This window comes from Calidris pugnax, unplaced genomic scaffold (genome assembly GCF_001431845.1).
Source record: "Calidris pugnax isolate Ruff unplaced genomic scaffold, ASM143184v1 scaffold273, whole genome shotgun sequence".
Taxonomy (NCBI): domain Eukaryota; kingdom Metazoa; phylum Chordata; class Aves; order Charadriiformes; family Scolopacidae; genus Calidris; species Calidris pugnax.
The window spans coordinates 13,703,372-13,724,713 of record NW_015094508.1 but is presented as its reverse complement, the minus strand read 5'-3'; positions in this window follow the sequence as shown (position 1 = coordinate 13,724,713).

The window sequence follows — 21,342 nt, the reverse complement described above, 5'->3', positions numbered from 1 at the left end:
CTTATATGATTTGCCTAATATAGCTTTGTTAGATTAATGTGAGGTGTTTTACATCTGCTGCTATCACATTGTTGATAACACAAGCTTGCTGAAATGAGACTTCATCTGATCCAGACATCCTGGACTTCTGCACTTCAGGAGAATGGGTAACCAAACAAAGTAACTACCTGAAAAAATGATCTTGCTACTCTGCAAAACTTTGTAATCCTGTGCAAAGACTCTGGAAAATTTCATTTCTTCAAAGACATGAACTAACAGATAGGGGCGGGGAGCAGAATGAAACCCCCGTAATCCAAAGGGAGGTGGAGAGGTACTTGCTCGAAAACCTGGATATAAATAAGTCTATGGGCCCAGATGGGATCCACCCAAAACTACTGAGGGAGCTGGCAGAAGTGCTCACTGAGCCACTTTCCATCATTCCCAGCTGACTGGCATCTAGTAAATGTGATGCCTATCCACAAGGAGGGTCGGAAGAATGTTCCATGGAACTACAGGCCTGTCAGTCTGACCTCAGTACTTGGGAAGGTCATGGAACAGATCATCCTGAGTGCCATTTTGTGGCACATGAAGGACACCCAGGTGATCAGGTCCAGTCAGCATGGGTTCATGAGGGACAGGTCCTGCTTAACAAACCTGATCTCCTTCTATGACAAAGTGACTCACTTGGTGGATGAGGGAAAGGCTGTGGATATAGTTCACCTGGACTTTAGTAAGGCCATTGATACCATTTCCCACAGTATCCTCCTGGAGAAACTGGCTGCCTTTGGATTGGATGGGAGGACTCTCTGCTTGGTTAAAAACTGTCTGGAGGGCCGGGCACAGAGAGTGGTGGTGAATGGAGTTAAATACAGTTGGTGGCTGGTCACAAGTGGCGTCCCCCAGGGCTCGTTATTAGGGATAATTCTCTTTAACATCTTTATCAATGATCTGGATGATGGGATCAAGTGCACCCTCAGTAAGCTTGCAGATAACACCAAGTTGCCTGGGGTGTCCATCTGCTGGAGGGTAGAGAGGCTTTGCAGAGGGATCTGGACAGGCTGGATTGATGGGCAAAGACCAACAAGATGAGTTTTCAGTGAGGCCAAGTGCTGGGTCCTGCTCTTGGGTCACAACAACCCCATGCAGTGCTACAGGCTTGGGGCAGAGTGGCTGGAGAGCTGCCGGGCAGAAAAGGACCTGGGGGTGTTGGTCAGCTGTTGGCTGAACATGAGCCAGCAGTGTGCCCAGGTGGCCAAGAAGGCCAACAGCATCCTGCCCTACTCACTCACAGTGTGGTGAGTAGGACTTGGGAGATGATCGTCCGCCTGTACTCAGCACTGGTGAGGCCCCAACTTGAGTACTGTGTCCAGTTTTACGCCCCTTACCACAAAAAAGACATTGAGATGCTGGAGCAGGTCCAGAGAAGGGCAACGAAGCTGGTGAGGGGAATAAGTGGAGAGTAAGTCTTATGAGGAAAGGCTGAGGGATCTGGGGTTGTTCAGCCTGGAGAAGAGGAGGCTGAGGGGAGACCTTATCGGTCTTTACAACTACCTGAAAGGAGGGTGTAGAGAGGCAGGGGTCAGTTTCTTCTCCCAAGTCACAGGCGACAGGACGAGAGAAAATTGCCTCAAGTTGTGCAGGGGAGGTTCAGACTGGACATTTGGAAAAACTTTTAGACTGAAAGGGTTACTAATCATTGGAATGGGCTGCCCAGGGAAGTGGTTGAGGCACCATTCCCAGAGGTATTTAAAAGATGGGTTTACGTGGTGCTTAGTGACATGGTTTAGTGATGGTTTTCTCTTATCAGAGTTTGGTGGTTGGACTAGATGATCTTAAAGATCCCTTTCAACCTAGACAATTCTATGATTCTATGTAAGATTCCATACGAAAAGGGAAAGGAGAGACACTGCATAACAGCCATGAAGATTGCAGAGGTCCTAAATACACTGTGAAATACTGTACTGAACTACTACTACTACTCTGTAGTACTTTTGCTACCTTGAAGCAAATGTACTATACTTGTACTATACTACTACTGCTCACCCTGCCTATCTTTTGGCACTAAAGGAGGGAGTCTGCTCTCATTAAGCTCCTCAGGAAGAACAAAACTTGTTCAGAGAGGGTTTCAGAGTGCTTATACTAACATCTTTCCCATTCGCCTGTGAATCAGGAATAGTCTCCTGAGTTCTCTAATACTAGTCAGTGTGAATACTATCCCTTTAAAGAGCCCTTTTTGTTCTTGACTTTTAATTGGAGGGAAGTACTGCATGCCCCCAAGCAGTAGCACATTCCCGTGTGGACTGCAGCAGACATTACATCTAATAATTATTTTTCTGCAGCTTGTGTAAAGTATTCATAACCTGTGCCCTTTCATTATTAATGGTTAAACCAAGCCACTGGTGTAGAAATAGCTGCAATTGCTGAGATAGCTTGGCAGAAGACTCTTGATTTAAATCAAATCTCGTGTGCTTTAAAATGTCTTTCTTGACTTTTTAACACGATCATCTGCACTAATATGATAGGAGTCCCATTACTGTATAACATTGAATTCTGAGGTGCTTTTTGGCAGAGATATTACAGAAAATGTAGGTAAGTATGAAAGCCAAAATCTGCTGAGCACACACAGTTTATCCTATCAAGTCTCTACTGCATTCCCCTATGGGTATTTCATTCACCAGTGCCATCTTTTAATTTGCTGCAATAAATGGTTTTTTAAAAGCTGCTATTTGTGGCAGAATAGTATTTTTTCAAATTGAGCACTTATGGCTATTTTGGATCTATCTGGCCACTGGTCTGGTTTGAATGTCTTAATTGTCTGCTTTTACTGTGCTTTAAGTTAATGTTTGTTGCTTTCCTTATATGTGTAGGCATAAGGACCTGATGAAAGATTTGGTGTTCATTCAGAACAGCCAGTCCACCCAAGTAAATTCATGTGTGAATATAAGAGAGATTACCTACATAGCACTAGATTCACAACTGCACACATAAAGTGTCCACTAACACCATCAGGAAACTGATCACAATATGTTATCATATCCTCAGTCCTAAAAAAACCATCTGGAATCCACAGCCCCAAGTTACCATCCATTAGCTCTGTAAAGCTGTTTTACTTATTATGACAATTGAATACCTTAGGTTTGATTGCTGAATAACTCAGCAGAAACAATATCTTGACAAATTGTGGATTACTATTAGACAATGTGTTATTAACACTTATGCAGGGAAAAATGAAATTAGTTGTACATTCCATTAATTTTGTACTTAATATGTAAATAACTTGTGATGACCCAGGAAGGTGAATATAATTAAGTTTTTGCTGAGTCACTAGTGGGTTTATAACACATTCTGAGTTCAACAGGAGTCAGGAATGCTGTAATGTCGTATAGGTTTTCAACACTGAAATATGTGAGAAAGCCAGTTACAATTTGCAAAAGATGCAGGAAAAGAGATAAACTGGCATTATATCACTTGCGTAACATTCTCTTCCACAGATGACATGGCTTCTGTTTATTTCCAGACTGCATCAAGCGGAACGAGACTGAGACCTCTCTCATTGTAAAGAAATGTAGTGATGTTGAACCAACCTATATAATTTTCCTGAGTGTCTATGCATAAACAGACTTAAAGGACTGACCTATTGCCAAGTGTTGGTTGTGTAACTGTCCCTAGAACTGCATGTGAACTAGATTTAGTACTACCTGTGATATCATGCTGGGACTCATCAAATATTGTTTCAGTTTTGCTCTGTGTGGCCTCGTTTAATAAGTATTTCACAAATGGCATCTTGTTCTGGTCAGGTAAGCAAGGTGTGATGCTACTCTGTAGTAAGATATTATTTTCCCAGCTCATAAACTGCAGCATGATCTTTTTCATAGCTTTGTTGGCATTGTACAAAGACCAAAAGCTAGAGTAAAGCTGGCTGTAGGTGTCAAGGTGCTGCATTTGTGCTTGTAGCAAAGACTTCAGCTGTACAGAAAAGAAAGCAAATATAATCCCATGCTCTGAAAGGTTCTGAAACAGAGATAGTAGCACTTTTTGGGAGATATATATGTAGAGAGCTATATGTCTGTGTAGTGCTATGATTTATGTTTTGATTGTGACTGTCAGTTGATCTTGTAGAACTATAGCACAGTAATTCCAGTAGTGGCACTGCTGGTAACAGTCACAAACTTTGTACTGAGTCTGCAAGGCCTCAGCACTGAGGCTTGTGATGCTTGCACCATTTGAACTTGTCCTGACCTGCCTGGAGTTTTGTTTATATTGGATTTAGCTGTAACAACAATATGTTTAATGGTCATGACTACTTTATTTTACATTTCTTCACATCACGTAGCCATGTTTTTATAGAGATAGTACAAAACAATGTATTCTGCATAGAATAAGAGATTTATGAGCCTGTCATAAAGATATATTGTGGAGAAACACAGGTATGACATGGTAGCTGAGGCCTTGAGAAGAGGGGGCGTAAGATGCAGCACACAGGCATGGAGCACAAGCTGGTAGTGGAGACATCTTGGCTATCACATCTCACCAGTGGTCAGTTATTCAGTTATTCTACCCTGCATCTGGGCAGAATACAGATAGGAGAAACAGAACAAAGAAGCTACGTAAAACCTACCATATATAATAAATCGGAAGTAACTTGGATGAATAGAATAATGAAGAAAGAGCAAGTTGGAAAGAACTTGTTAGCAAAGATAATTACACCATGTAAATCATAAACTGAGGAAGAGGAGACCATCAATATCAATGGCACACACCTCTTGGCAAAGGACATAGGATGGTGATGACCAGTTATACACTCCGTCACCACCACATGGACACTATCAACATTAGGACTCCAAGAGGCAATGAAAGGGCAGACCTAACATGAAAGAAAGGTATAGACAGCAGGAAGTAGTTACGTGTATTGTGTAAATTAATTTTAATTGTACTGTCTTGAAACTTATTTTCTGTAAGTTTAATTTATTTTTCCATTTAAAAATCAGATCTTGACTAATAATGTCTTCTTGATTAAAATTGTTAATATTTCATTTATACTAACTTTCTAGCTTGTATAATAATATAATTATAATAGATCTTATTTTATTATAAATTATAATAAATTCCTAGCTTTGCCTATTAGGTGTGTTTTCTCTTTGCCCTTAACAATCCCACAATACAACTTCTAAAGTAGGCTAGAAGAACTGATACATGATTTGATGTGACATTGCATGCTGAGCTCTCAAAATCTGATCAGGTTAACTTAGATGTTCTTGAGTAGTCAAATGGAAAATTAGGGTATATCCTAAGCATATTGAATTGTGATTGGCCACCAGGGGCACAGATATGCTCTTCACAAAGCAGGATTTCATTCTTGGTTCAGTCTTGAGTTAAAACCTGAATGTGTGTTAGCAGATTTGATTTTCATGGTGAATGAATCTTGAGTGCTATAAAATACCAAACAGTTGTTTGAGTGACAAGAAAACCATGACAGCTTTGTAAAATCACAGTCTGTTATTTTAGTCAAGATATTTACCATATGGGATAATATGCTTCCTAATTTGCCAATGTAGGATAAAAAGTCATAGAAAAGTGAATTCTGGAAAAGAAGACTCTAACACAAGTATCCGTGAACATCTGCAATGGAATTTAGGTACCTTCCAAGTGATGGCATCAAAAATTTAATATGTTGGGTTGTGGGGGAGACAGGAATTCCCTGGAACTAGGTACATAAGTCTGATGCACAGTTGAAGGGTTTGAACAACCTGGATGCACCATCACAGTTGTTAAGGTATAAAGTCTTATTAGGAATTCAAAGCAGAATGACTATAATGGGTACATGGGCACGATAATAACCTGGATGAGGGTTCATGCTGTTCAGAACAGAAAGCTCTTGCTCCAGAAGAGTCAGGAACAGACAGAGGCACTGACCTGGAATTGAACAGACCAGCCCAGTACAGACACAAGCTGTTTTAACATGCTCAGGAACAACCTTGAATTGGTGGGTTAATTTTTAAAAAGGTTATTCAGAGAATCGCATGCACTTTTTTTACCAATGTTATTTTCTTGGTTTTGTTTTTGGTTGTTTGTTTTGTTGGGGTTTGTTTATAATTTTCCTTATAGTAGATGTTCAATCACGGTATTTCCTCTAGGAAATTGCTCAATATAAACTTCAACATAAATTTTCCAGTACTTTGGGTGTTTACTGAGAAAAGGGAATTTCTGAGTGGAGTTCTCATTGAATAAGAATATAGTATTTATTTTTCACTTTCCTTTATTGATTACAAATGTATTATTACTATGTTCCTTCAACTGGTTATCCATTTAGTTCCTTTAACTGCATGATTCAATTCCTATTACTTTCAGCTAGTTTCCATTTTACTCTTTTTTTTTTTTTGCATATAGTCATGTGAGCTTTATTCAGTATTACAAAAATGCTGAAATATTCAACACTGAGCTCATTATCCTTATCACACTGTAATCTATTAGTAACTCTTCTAGAGACAGAGTCATAAGTGAATCTACTTTTTATTCATATCTTAAATAAGATCTTGTGAAAACTTCAAATTCATGTCCATCAGGCTAAATAGCAGCACCTGAACATGAACAACCAGACTATGAACAACCAGAAGTCATATGACTAAGAAGCATAGATTTACCCAAATTTCATAGGATATCCATGAGAGTCAGACTTATTCTCTATTTTAAAGACACATAAGAAGGATTCTTGTAACAAAAAACAATGCTAAGCAACAGTAGGAATTATGTGCCTACCTCCTAATGTATTTTTGGTTTTGAGGAGAGCCTGAGGGCCAGATTTATTAAGATATTTAAATACCTTCAGAAGCAATCAGGTAATGAGATTTTTCAAAGGTGTCTTCCTAGCAAAGACTGGACTGACAAAAAGGACTTCCATAAATCACTGCCACACTAGGAATCAAAGTCTGCACCACTTGTATTCCCTATTTTTCAACTATTAGACAACTCTCAAGAGCTTAAATCTCTAAACTCTTTCATCAGTGAAATGCCTTCTGTGGCTAAATAACAATTCACAAGTAATTAAGTTTCAATTTTACCAAGGAGAGAGACTAAGGATGTATTCTCAAGATAGCAGACTTTGAGAGCTGGCAGAAACACTGTTACTTCTCTGCTGGAATGAATGTCTAGTTGATTTAGGTAACCCTTATGTGTAGATAACCATTAGTTTGTATGGATTAGACTGTGAGAGGTCCTACTAGTGTACCTTGTAGCTAAGGTGGTTGGAACCAGCGCTAGAAAACCTGTCAACATACAGTTAGGGTATTTGTGTTGACACTTTTCAGTTACATATTTTATTTTAGCAAAAGACAAGATTAATTTCTATCAGTGTGATCAAAAGAAATCAGAAAGACAATTAGTTCCCTACAGTATCTGTATCAGAATTTATACAATAAAGCTTATTTGAGACTTATGGTGTTGATGTTAGTCAAAGCACTTTATAGTTATTAATATACAAGCACCATGATTTATTTTTTTTTAAATCTATTTTTAAGCCTGGAAAACAGAATCTGAAACACAACATAAAGGGCAGGTTTATGCATGTTTAGATCATTTGGATTAAAATTAACTTAGCAAGATTTAGTCCATCATTATGATTGTTGGGGACTTTATTTTTTGCCATTTTTGCAAATTGTCTGAAATGCCTTTTGCACTAAAGCGCTTTTAAACATTCAAGCCAGCTGTATGGGAGTGAGGTGAGATCTATATCCACTCCACAGTGAACTAAAGGAACACTAAGCAGGCATTCACCTGGATAGGGCAAGCAGGGCCAGGCTACTGGGTTCAGAAAATTATATCATCCCATTTCGAGTATCTTAATCCATTTACTCCTTTAACTTCCATTACTCATCCTTTCATAGAAAAAGTGGAGACCAAGCCTGCTTTCAATTTTCTTTGATTGCATTGCGATACTCTCAGTAATGTTCAGTATTTAATAATGTCTTCCTTAATTACATTTCTTTAAACATATCCAAAATTTCATACTTGCAAAGTAACAACAAAGTCAAACTTTGGGCAATGTCAGGCTAAATGGCATGGTTTCTAAGTCTGAGTAGGTGACAAGGAAACTTCTGCTTCCAACCACTTCTGTTCATTAAGAATCACTTTATGCAGGGAGCGAGTAGATTTCCCTTCTGAAGGAAGGAAAAGTACAGATATGTTTCTCAAATTTTTGAGAGTTTTGGAGAGATGCTGGTTACACATTAAACTTTTCATTTTAATAACTTAATTGAAATTGAGAAGTCAGGTTCGAAAAGGTGGTGGACCCAGCGCACTACATGCTTTGAAGGTGAATAAAGCAGAGTGATTTTATTTTAACACTGGACCTGTCAGCAGCACGACTTTGGTTTTTTTAATCCCTAGATGTTTACATGACACCAGGTCTGCTGGAGATGGATGGAGTGCACTTCTCTCTACGGGGGAAAAGGATCTTTGCACAGGACTTGGCAGGGTTCATCAAACGGGCTTTAAACTAGATTTGAAGGGGAAAGTAGATGAAATCAGCAGCAGAGACGAGATGTGAGGGTTATTGATAGGTTAGAAACTATAGATGCACCTGGGAATGGTCAGGTAGAAGTTAAGGCTTCTTCCAGCAAAAAGGTGGCAGGACCAGTAGCCCAGCTGAAATGCTTCGACACTAATGCACACAGCATGGGCAACAAACAGGAGGAGATGGAAGCCATTGCACAGCAGGAAAATTATGATGTAGTCGCCATCACAGAAATGTGGTGGGATGACTCTCATGACTGGAGTGCTGCATTAGATGGCTATGAACTCTTCAGAAGAGACAGGCAAGGAAGGAGAGGAGGTGGGGTGGGTCTGTATGTTCATGAGTTCTATGAATGTGAAGAACTTAATGATGGTGACAATAGGGTTGAGTCTTTATGGGTAAGAATCGTGGGAGGGTCAACTAGGTTGATATCAAGGTGAGAGTCTGCCATAGATCACCCTATCAGGATGTAGAGGTAGATCAAATATTCTACAAGCAGCTGGGAGAAATGTCAAGATCACTAGCCCTTGTCCTTGGGGGACAACATGTTGGGGACTACCTCCTGATACAGCTGGTGAGGGAGCCAACTAGGGAAGGAGTCCTGCTGGACCTGTTGTTTGTAAACAGAGAAGGACTTTTGGGGGATGTGAGAGTTGGAGGCCGTTTTGGGCGTAGTGATCATGAAATGATACTGTTTTCAATTCTCAGAGGAGCAAGGAGGGGGTCACCAGAACTGCCACCAAGCCATTCCAGACGGCAGACTTCGGTCTTTCTGGAGCAGGCTTGACAAACCTGATCTTCTATGAGAAAGCAACTCACTTTGTGGATGAAGGAAAGGCTGTGGCTGTTGTCTACCTGGACTTTAGTAAGGTCTTTGGTACAGTTTCCTGCAGCATTCGCCTGGAGAAACTGGCTGCCTGTGGCTTGAATGGGAGTACTCTTTGCTGGGTAAAAAACTGGTTGGATGACTGGGCCCAAAGACTGTGGTAAATAGACTTAAATCCAGTTGGCGACTGGTCACAAGTGGTGTTCCCTAGGGCTCGCTATTGGGGCCATTTATCTTTAATATCTTTATCAATGGTCTTGATGAGAGGACCAAGTGCACCCTCAGTAGGTTTGCAGACACCACCAAGTTGGGTGGGCATGTCGACCTGCTTGAGGATAGAAAGGCTTTGCAGAGGGATCTGGACAGGCTGGATTGATGGGCAAAGACCAACGGTACGAGGTTCAACAAGGCCAAGTGCCAGGTCCTGCACTTGGGTCACAACAACCCCTTGCAGCACTACAGGCTTGGGGAAGAGCTGGAAAGCTCCCTGGTGGAAAAGGACTTGGGGGTGTTGGTCTACAGCCTGTTGAATGTGAGCCATCGGTGTGCCCAGGTGACTGAGTCCAGTGAAGAGCAACGAAGGTGATGAGGGGTCTGAAGAATAAGTTGTATGAGGAGTGGCTGAGGGAGCTGGGATTGTTTAGCCTGGAGAAAAGGAGGCTGAGGGGAGATCTTACTGCTCTCTACAGTTACCTGAAAGGTTGTAGTGGGGTGGGGATTGGTCTCTTCTCCCAAATCACAGGTGATAGAACAAGAGGAAATGGCCTCAAATTGTGCCAGGGGAGGTTTAGATTGGATATTCAGAAAATTTTTACACTGAAAGGTTATTAAACATTGGAACAGGCTGCCCAGTGAATTGGTTGAGTCACCAACCCTGTAGTTATTTAAAAGATGGGTAGATGTGGTGCTTAAAGATATGTTTTAGTGATTATTTTTGTCAGTGTTAGGTTGATGGTTGGACTAGATGATCTGAAAGGTCCCTTCCAATATAGGCAATTCTATGATTCTATGATTTCATTTCATGAGTTAAGTAACAGAGAAAAGAAATCTCATCATATGCCCATTTTCTAGGTCTGCATTGTTTTGAGTGATTAGATAGTGAAAAGCAACTGATAAATCATTTTGACATAATACCAACTTTAACTCGTGAATGTTCAAGGTTATGCAAATGGAACAATATGAAATTACTAGAATACAGTACTCATCCCATACAAAATCTGATTTTGACTTCCAAAACACTAGTGGGTGTTTGATGTCATTAGGGTGTAGGTCTTTCTTGAGAAAAAAAAAAGGTACTGGAATATATTAAAAGTACTTACGGTACCTATAGCTCAGTGATGATAGCTAGCAACAACATTTTGGAGAATTTGGACACACTTCTTTTTCACAATGTACTATCAACACCTACTAATATCTATTACTAATATCGTCAATTTGTGCAATTCAATACCAAAACAATATGTTTTCAGAATCATAATTAAGAGACACAGGAGTAATTCATTATCCTGGTTTGAGGCCCAAACCATGACATTCATAAGAGCGGGTTTGTCATAATGTGAGAGGAATGGAGGCAATGTAACTGTTAATTCTTTCTTAAGTTTCATGGAAGATTTTTAACAAGGTACTCCTAGAAAAATAGCTGTTAGTGACGTAACCTCCCATCATGGAAATGGAACCAGCCAGGTTACTTTTTGTTAAAAAATTAAGATTCTTGTTTTTTTCATATATGATAATATCAAATACTGAAATGAGTTAACAAACAAAGACATGTAATAGGTTACTAGTTTTTAAAGTATTTCATCAGCTACCTTACATCCAACTAGTGAGCATTTCTTGTAACTTTTAAAAGCAGTCTGAACACCATCTAAGAAGACAAAAAATTCTTAAAATCACCAAGAAGGTTATTTTTGTAATCTTAGCAAACTCAGCCATAAAGTTGTTCTAACGCATGCCTCTCAGCTGAATTATTTGCAGGAAAATGTTAACTCAGCAAGTAGAAAATTACCAGATATAATGGGCAGAAGGCAAGCTTTGCTAAAGTGGTATTTAAAACATGAATCTGAAAATACCTTTAGCTGTTGGGCATCTGAAAACTGAGGCACACCCGGACTTGTAAAAATCACAGTTGAAATTAATGTGGGAACAATTCTCAGTGAAAAGCAGAAAAGTGTAGTCTGAAAGGAATTTTTGCTCTAAATGCTACTCAAAGAGGAGATAATTCCAAAATTAGTGATAGTTTCTTGTGGCCTTGTTTAGCTTAGTTTTGAAAATCTCAAACGATGGAGTTCCCAGAACCTCCCTGGGAAGCCTGTTGCAGTGCTTAACCAAACCCACTGTGAAAGTCTCTCCTCCCTTCCAGCTGAATTCTTGTTGCTGCAGCTTGTGACCTATGCCTGCTGCTTGCCCTTTTGCTCTGCACCCCTGAGATGAGTCTGCCTCTATAATTTCCCACCAGGTTGTGGAAGGCTGCAATGGGGTTCCCCATCCAGCTCCCTCTACATCTCCTTGCGGGTCATCTGATGAAGCAATTTTGGTAAATGCAGCCCCATATGTGGGTAGCCTCTGTTACCACAAGGGCACACTGCTGACTCATGGCAGAATGGGCGCTGGAGATTATATCCTAGCACTCAGAAAGGATTACAGGATTCCAGAGGACTTGAATTTTAAGAATTCACCTGAAAAAATAATAACAATGGCATAGCTTTACTATCTTCCAGAATTTAGCTGGAAAATAATAGAGTAAAACAGAAGATAGAATTTGCCTAACTACAGTTCTGGACTTCTCACCTGGTGACAGCAAGTATCTGCATTATTTCTCTTGAAATTAAGACTCAGGAATGCAAAAGGTGCTCCTTACCTCAAGTCCAATCCTCTTTCATGGTAGGCAGTTATAATCTGTAATTCCAGGACTACATTTACTAGAGTTCCTTGTGAAAACTAGCTAGGGTTTGCGTTTCCAGTGCTTGCACTAAAAAGTGGTTCCACTACATTGATGGTTGGAAAACCTATTCTAATGCTCAGACTAGATATTCAGCTCAAGTTTATAACCATTTGTAATTGTATCAGTATTGCCTTTTAGCTTTAATATCTCTTTATCCTCCCCAGTAATAACTGTGTTGATGTATTTATAGTTACATCCCTTCTTAGGCTTTTGTTTTCTGTATTCAAAAAATGAAAATTGCAGAGGAGAGCATCTTTTCTAATTGTAGAATCATATTAACCCGTTTCATGACTGTATCACCTTAGTTTTAATCGTTCCCCTTGTGTTTCTCACCACCTGTACTGCTTCCAATTACCTCACTCATTAAACATACAACCTTACCCCCTGTTCCTTTGAAATACTGATATTTGATTTTGCCTCACATGTGTTCTGAATGAGCTGTAACCTTCAGACCACTAACACTGTAGTTTTATTTCACTCTTTTTCTCCATCTCTTAGAAATTTCAATTTACTCCAGCTCTTTCTTTTCTTTTGTTCCTCCTTTTTTCTTTTGAGGTATCAGCAATAAAATAGATTAAATAGATCTATGTGACAGAAGAACAATAGAATAAAAGCAAGAAGATAGAAATGTGTTTCTATTGTTTCTACAATGGAGAAGATATCTGGGAATCTTTCTGTCAGAGCTGTCATGAATAATTCTCAGCAACACATCTTGTATTAGAAGTTAATTGAGTTACAGAAGCAATTTCTTTCCTATAAAGTTATTGATACAAATTTAAAGAGCAGTTTTAAATGTTTTAAAATCTGTGAACCATAACTCTTGGTACCTAAAACTAAAAGGGTGGATATACAACTGAGAGTCAAAGCACCACTCAGCATAAATTTTGGAATATGAAGTACAACCTATGGAAAGGTTGCCTAGAGATGTTAAGCATGGATTACAGGAGACTAATTGTGTGTCTACAGCACAGCTGGATGAAGAAATGCAATCTTTAAAAGCTATGAAGATAAAAGAAAATCAGCAAAGGACCGAGTTAGATATTCTGTACTAATTATTCATCACTAATCTTTCAAAAACATCGTTTTTAAAAGTGACCTGTACAAAAACTATGAAAAAGTAATTGCTAGGAAAACAAAAAAGAGTTTGCCTTAAGATGCAGAAAGCATCATTCTCATACCATTTTCTGCTTTTGTTTTGCAGTGTTGAAAGGATATGTATTTTTTACATTCTGCATAACATTAAAGAAATATGTATGCATGATCAGGGCAAGGACAGTTGCAAACTTAATGGGAGAATACCAGTGCTACTGCATAGCTGAATATTATAAATATCTTTTAAAGTGACTTCTCTGTCTCTTAATTTCAATATATAATCTACTTTACTGGTATCAGAAATAGGTATTTAAAACAAGTTTCATTTTAAATGGTAGCAAAAGTACATCTTAATATTAACAGACATTTGATGAAGAACCAATATTAAGTGAAAAGGAGAAGTTTTTTAAAATGGGGTTTGTAGTTCTTAAAAATGTAGTTTGTAGGGAGAGATTGTGTAATTTTTATGAAGTTTGGGTTTTCACAGTTTTAAAGATAGATTAAATTTGTTTCTGCTAAGGTTCACCAGGTAATTCAAGGACACATGTTAATTAATCTCATTCTACAATGTCTAGTCATGCTTGTTAGCAAGAGAAAAAAGGTTTTCTTATTTTACATGAAAATCCCATGAGTCCTCTGAAATCCATTTGTAAATGAACATTTTTCATTCAGACAAAATGCTTAAGGCTAAATTAAATAATAACAAGGATGAGGGGTATCCTTACCTGACAAAGTCATGCACCCAATTAAAAGTATAAATAGACCCAAATAGTTATCTATTTAATCTAGACATAAAACTACCTCATGTTTTCCTAATATTTATGCATTTTATTGATCTTGATGCGTTTGCAGCAAAACAATTTGATCAGTCATGAAGAGCAGAGGCAACAGTACAGTTGAAAAAAAGGAGACTGCAACTTTTTTAACAAACTGAAGCACTGGACATTTAATCATATATTTGCATTTTTGAAATCCTGCACAGAGTTTTACTAACACATCTTCTGATAAGAACAGTGGCCGGTGCTATATCTTTACAGACAAAAATCTCTTCCCTCTGGACACTATGTCTCAGGCCTATGAAAGGCTAGATGCAAAAGTAACCAGCCTTTGGGGTTGTTTTTTGTTTGATGTGAAGAAAACACTTGCTACATATGATACATGAGACATGGAGAATTACTATTCTGAAGCTTGCACTGTGTACCCTTTTAAAATAAAATTAAGGTTCCCTGATGTGTATTTTAAAATTTTCAGTAATTAAAACTCAATACTAGTTGAATATTTTCATCACTTCTCCGCTTGTGTGATCAAGTCTTGCACCTTCTACACCAGACAAATTGTGGTATGAACATCAGTGGGACTAGGACTTTGCCTCTTCTACAAGACACAACAAAAAACCCACCCAAATTCTTAGTCTTCTATCACAGGTCAGCTTGCCTCACTCCAAATCTAGGTTCCAAAAATAAAAAAATGGTAAATTTTAGATTTCAGAAGTAACAGATATGTTACCCCTATTCCCCTGTGTTTTCACTTTAAATTTCCTTCCTGCTACGGAATCACATCTGCTTTTAGCAAGAGAACCCGTGACTGCTCAGCAGCTTACTGATGTAAGCCAATGAACAGTGGATTTTGTATGGGTTGTCTGATGCATAGAAAATGTAACCTACTAAAACCAGAAGATGTACAAGCAGTGAGTTTCAATCAAGCTCATAAGATTTATAGCTTCCCATCTCCAGATACTTGATTTAACTCTACTGAGAGCAGATACATAAATAACAGGTTCAGCTGATGCTGATTCCTGCCCTAAAGTAATGAAAAAGTAAGATCTGAACATAAATCCATAACTGTGTAGGCTGTTTTTTGCATTTTCATTGTATCACCTCAAATATTATGTCACGTTATTTACTTTCTGAATGACAATGTAATAAAATGTCTCCTCAGTCCAAAATGCATAGTTTGAAGACCAAAAATGACATACAGAATGTTTAGAATGTAAAAATGAAACTGCTAATTTTGAAACATACTGGCCTACATACTGGCGCTTCTTTTATAGGACAATGTTTTATGACCTTTCTGCTATACATTTTAATATCCTATAGAAAGTCATTCCAGCTGAATGCACTAACCATCAGGCTGCACAGATAGCATGGTTTCTTTTGCTCTCCCTCTCTCTGTTCCTATGAATTTTGAATTATCCTTTTTTTAGGATAGCACAATTTTAAGAGAATAAGTGTCCTGCCCAGGGCAGCCAGGCGCTTAATTGTAAGGCACTCCTACCAGATCAGAGCTGTGGGTTTAGCATCCCTCTGGTAGACACAGGTCTTTTCCTCTCCAGATAATTTCTCTATCCATTTGGTTGTAGTGTTGAATGGCAGGTGGCCTCCTTTATTAGGATTTTAAAAGAAAGCAGATTTGCTCTGTTCTTCAAAAGAATGGTTCAAAGTTACATCTTTAGCACACAGCTGTAGGCTGGAAGTCCCAAACAGATAAAAGGACCTCCTGATACTTCTGGATCAAACATCCAAGCTCCACTGAGACATGGGATTTCTAAACACACCATTTCCTCTATGCTTCTTGTTTGTCAGCCTGGGGTCCTTTCCTGCTGAATAGCTACCTTCTGAAGTGCCTAACTTTCCCGGGCCCCTAGGTGAGAAAACCACCCAATGGTGAAGTAGTGAAGAAACTAAAAAGGAGATTTTATTTTTGAAATCATCTTTTAGATACAGGAGTAATCTGTTGCCCATAGAAGTGCTTGGAGTAACACGCCATATGTCAAAACCTCTCTATGATGAGCATAGTAGTGGAGCACTAAAGGTGATGGAGATGGAAAACTTTTTATTTGTGTTTATTCTGATGAATACATTACTTGAACACTTAATTAAAAACCACATTACTCAGGTCATACTGTAGGACCAGTTTTGTGTTGTTATATATTATGTTATCCATGAATTTTTCACCATTCTAGTCATATTTCTCTTTCCAATTCCAACTTGCTAACTGACCCTGAAAAATTTAAATTAATTTAGATTTTAACAGATATTTATAATAAATTTCATTTTAATAACATTCTTTCACATTGTCTTCATGTTTGTTAGTTTCTGAAACATCATTGTTGGTTTTTTTCCAAGCTTCAGTTACAGTGAGGACTTCAGTCCTAAATTTCCCATATGATCAACCAATTACGATCTTGTACCCTTTATAAAATATGTAGCAGGAGTCCTTGGGAGAAAACACCAAGAAATTATTTTTGAAGATGCTTCAGGCTCAAACTAATATACTGATAGTTTAAGAAGTATAGAAGTATTTTTTTAAAAAACCTCTTTTATAAAGGAAGAACATTATTCACTGTTGATCATCTGTTCATCATCGTTTGTCTGAGAAAAGGACATTACAATCCATCACAGAGTGCCAAGAACAGAAAGTATATTTTAGACAGTAAAACAGCTGCGCTTCTGTCTCAAGAGGGACAGATAAGAAAGGTTTTTCACAGAAGTGATTTATACAGATTGTGTTCATCTTAGCTGAATGCTAACGTTTGATCAAAATTAGTCCTGCACTTGCTGCTGGACATAATATTCTACTCTGCCTACTTCAATTTTTCCATGAATGCCCTATTCTCCTCCTGGTGGATGATAACCCATAAAATAAAACCAGTGAGAGGGCTCAAGAGAGGCAATCCAAAGGCTCTTGAGTTCAACAGTGAGAGACTGTGGCTCAGGCTACCATGCTTCATTTTCTTCCTTAGGTGTATACACTTTCAACACCTAAACCCGAGAAATTTCAGGGTACGAGGGGTAGGCACTAGGAAGACAGGGATTAACTTTACCATATGGAATCTAACAAAGCAACGGTCATCTGTTTTCTAAGTTATTCACTACTTACTACTAACTCGTGCCAGGCCAGTTAAAATATGCTGATTGTAGGAGGTGACCATAAACCAAAAAATTTTCTATTTGTGGCTCACAATGGGGTTGCAACTTAAAGAAAATATATTAATTTTTCAGCTTTCTGAGTCCAGCCAGCTGAAAAAATTATGGTCTGCGGCCCTTCATTCCCACCATATTTATTAAGTGTGCAATGAAAGAGTCTAGCATGCTTCATGATGCTAAAGACAATAGGGTTGACAATATATTTTTCACATCTGTCTATATGTTGTTCATCTCATCACTGTCAACTTTAATGTCAGGATATTTCCTAATTAACAATTAGCAAAACATACTGAATTAAAATATACTGAACATGTGCATATACATACTTCTTTTAATAGAGAACATAAATTCTGCTACCATTATATAATTTATGTATTAATAATAGTAATGAAAAGCTGGAAGTAACGGAAAGAGTGTTGGAAGAATTTCTAATATATGCATGTACCTTTTCTTGGCAAAGGTTGAGAAAACATTTTTGCATGTACCTTTTCTTGGCAAAGGTTGAGAAAACATTTTTGCAAAGGATTGTAAGGATTTTGCAACATTAATATGCATAAGCTCTTCGGGGACTTTGATCCTGGATCATGCCACACCAACATAAATATTATTATGGACACAAACTGTCACAATGAAGCTTTCTACTAGAAAATTCAGATAGAGATCATATGTTTTTCCACATTTCTCAACTTTCTTGACAATTCCTTGCAATTTCTATAAGCAGCAAGGGTACAGTAGGTGTTCAGCATCATAGGGGAATATACAGCAACTGATCATAAAAGATCAGAGGATCTAAGAGTAAAATACCCTTTGTAGTAGCTTTGTTCATGTTTTCTATTTCTCGAACTAAAGAGCAGCTGTTCCAATTAATGTGATTTTTTTTTCTTTTTTGTTGTTGCAGTTTTGAGTTTTTCTTGAAGCAGAGAGATACTCACAAATTATATGAAGTGCAGTCAACAGCAAGGCCGAACTGAGGTTAGAAAACATGGTAAATATTTCAGGTTTGTGAGTGAAAGAATGACCATTATGTAGGTTTTCTTGTGGCTGAATGAAACTGATTCCATTATATTGTCCTTTTTTTCCACACTGTGCGACCTTGAGTCTGCAAAACGAGATGCCTACTCTTTCCCCATTTTGCAAATGAATAAAAAGAAGTCTTCCATGCCTTCCAAAAAGTATTCCAAGATCCTAACTTCCAGATTGAGGAAAAAAAGATGCAAAAGAAAACATTTTAAACAACTTAAAAAAAAAAAAAAAGGGGGGAGCCTCTGCATATAGACAGAAAATAGCTGAATAGAGTTATGAATTCTGAAGCCAAAAGGACCATTAGAACCATTAGCCTGGCTTTCTGTAAATCACAAGTAATTAATATTTAACACACTTCTGTAGCGAGTCCAGTAACTTGTATATTCATGTAAATTAGAAATCATTTTTGGTTGAAAAATTATCATTTTTCTCACTGGATATTCTAATGATTGTTCATCTGTTCTCTTAAAACTGTGTATCTTATTTTCTCTTTGAATTTGCTTGTATCAAGGTTAGCTTACCCTAGACCTGGAGTTATGTCAGGCTTAAGAAGTTATTTTATCCTCTTGAAGTTAACTACATTTTCTAACACAAAATTTATGAGACAGAATTTAAAATATTTTTAGTGTTATATTTTTTCCTTAACTATGGCAAAACTCTTTTCTAGCATAGACTTCTGATCTCTGACAAATTCCATTTCAAATATTCCACTTTGATTATGGTTTTTTATTGAAAATTCCTTTCTAAGATCTGTCAATTAGCTGTCTCTTCATTAAATGTGCAGAATTTTTAGTTGTGATATTATCTTTTCACATATAAAGTCTTAAGTACATTGTATCTACAGTTACCTTTATTAATCTGATTTCCTGTCTCTTTAAACAATTAGATTTCTTTGTCAAAACAATAACTTTAATTAACATTAATTACATTCTTCAGCTTTTATTCTTTATTAGATGAGTCTCCTACCAGCTTTGATAATATGATAAATTCCACTTAACTAGCCCATGGAATCATCCATTGCCCTGGTAAAACAAACATTGTTCCAATCTTCTGGCATTTCCACTACTTCAAAATAAATAAATAAATAAGCAACTCAGTGCTGTCTTCAGTACTGTTAGATTGTCTAACCTCAAGTTATCTGGACTTCGTAATTTTAAAAGCTTAATCCTTATTAATGCGGTTTAGCATACTCCCTGATCACAGAATGCTGGAAGGTATTTCTTCAGGGAACAGCTTCAATTTGTTTAGTATTTTCGAGGAGAAGTATCTAGATTTTTCTCCTCATTTTTTAACCACCAAGCACAAATGATGACTTGACAAATCAATTAGAGCCTCTCACAACAATACTGGAATTGCCTGTTCAATATTCTTGGCAACACACAGAGAGTACAATCCTAATTGTTTAGAGCATGCCAACTAATACAGATCATACTTGCAGACTATATCCGAGGTTTTTTAAAATCATTTTTCTAAGTACTGTATTTTTAGATGCCATTAATTATATCTAGCCTCTTGTAGGTATTGAATGATCCATGGTCTATTTGGAAGAACACACATATGCACATGTGCACACACACACAAATATTTATATATGGTTGTTAAGCAAGGTTGTTGACGATCTTTATTCAAGAGATTTAAATGTCTTGTGCTGACTTTTGAGTTTTATGGGTTGTCTAAGGTAAAATCAAGGTTTGAGTGGGGTTTAAGATACGGGCTGTAATCACTCAGCTGTAGAACTGAGCTCCATCGCCCTTCAGTAGTAGCCTGAGTTATGTATATTAGCTGATTGCAATGTCTAATAATGAAATGACAGGAGAATGTGAGTGTTTGGTTAAAGCTGGGGGAAGAGTCATGCAGTTTCTGAGACCAGGATCTAAAGAGGTAAATTTCTTCCTGAACATGTTCCGAGACAAAGAAAAGTTTAAGTCTCAGACAGTACAGTCTAGTGTCTTGTGCCAGGCCTGGCCACTCATGCAAGCTTTCTCATTTAAAGTCTACAGCATCACTAGGCACCCTGGTACTTCAAAGTCATGCCTATTTACTACCTGACTGCACAGTTGCGGAGCAACATGACCTTCATGTCTGCTTGATGACAGTATTGAGGTTTCTGGAAATGCTTTCAATGCTGTTTTTGAACATAAGTAATGCACTTACATACACATTCTCAGCATCTTACACTTCTTGATGTTTGCTCCATCCATTTGCACATGATTTGTAGCTGCATGAAGTTGTGAGACAGTGACAAGCAAGGCTGTGTAGAGGAACATGGGCTTTCTCTGAAGATCACTTGACTTGAGAGAACAAAAATAGAGGGAAACAGCACACACTTCACAGCTCCCACAGCTGACTGACCAAGATCTAGATTCACTGGACTGCATGACAGGCACACTCCATCTTGACCTCAAGACAATCCCCAGACAACTCCATCTTAGCAGACATACAACCTCTGAACGTGACCCATTATAGCAGAGATCTTCAGCATAAGGACACTTTGTATAGAAACCATAATATACTCTGGAGAGGGCATAACAAGTGGCCACTTGGCCACTTGGCCATAATGGAAAATTCTCTTTACCCACTAGGAAAGAGTCAGGAAGATGTAGTATGGAAGAACTCATCCCCCAAAAACCATATTATGAATAATAGCCTGAAAAGTGAAAGGACTCACAAAATAAAAGGGCTGAGTATCCTGACTATATCATGAAGATGATAAAGTCGTATCTGATCTCAAGGAAAAGAACATTTGGACATCTCAAGAGAAATAAAGCAACTTCAACCAAACAATTAGGAGCTCAAATTCAAATGTTTTACGTGAGACATACATCAGTTTCAGCAGCATACACTCTCTGTTACAGAAGAAAGAGGTACATTAATTTGACTTCACCCACTATGACTTGATGGTTTAAAGTTGCTATTTTGAAAGTCCAGTCCTGAATTTTGTGGCTGCTGTATGCGCATAGTTTATGGACAATGCTAGAGTTGTGGCTGGAGTTGTCTTAATGTCCAAGAGAGGTGAGGTTGCAAAGAAAAACTCTCAAGTGTCCTG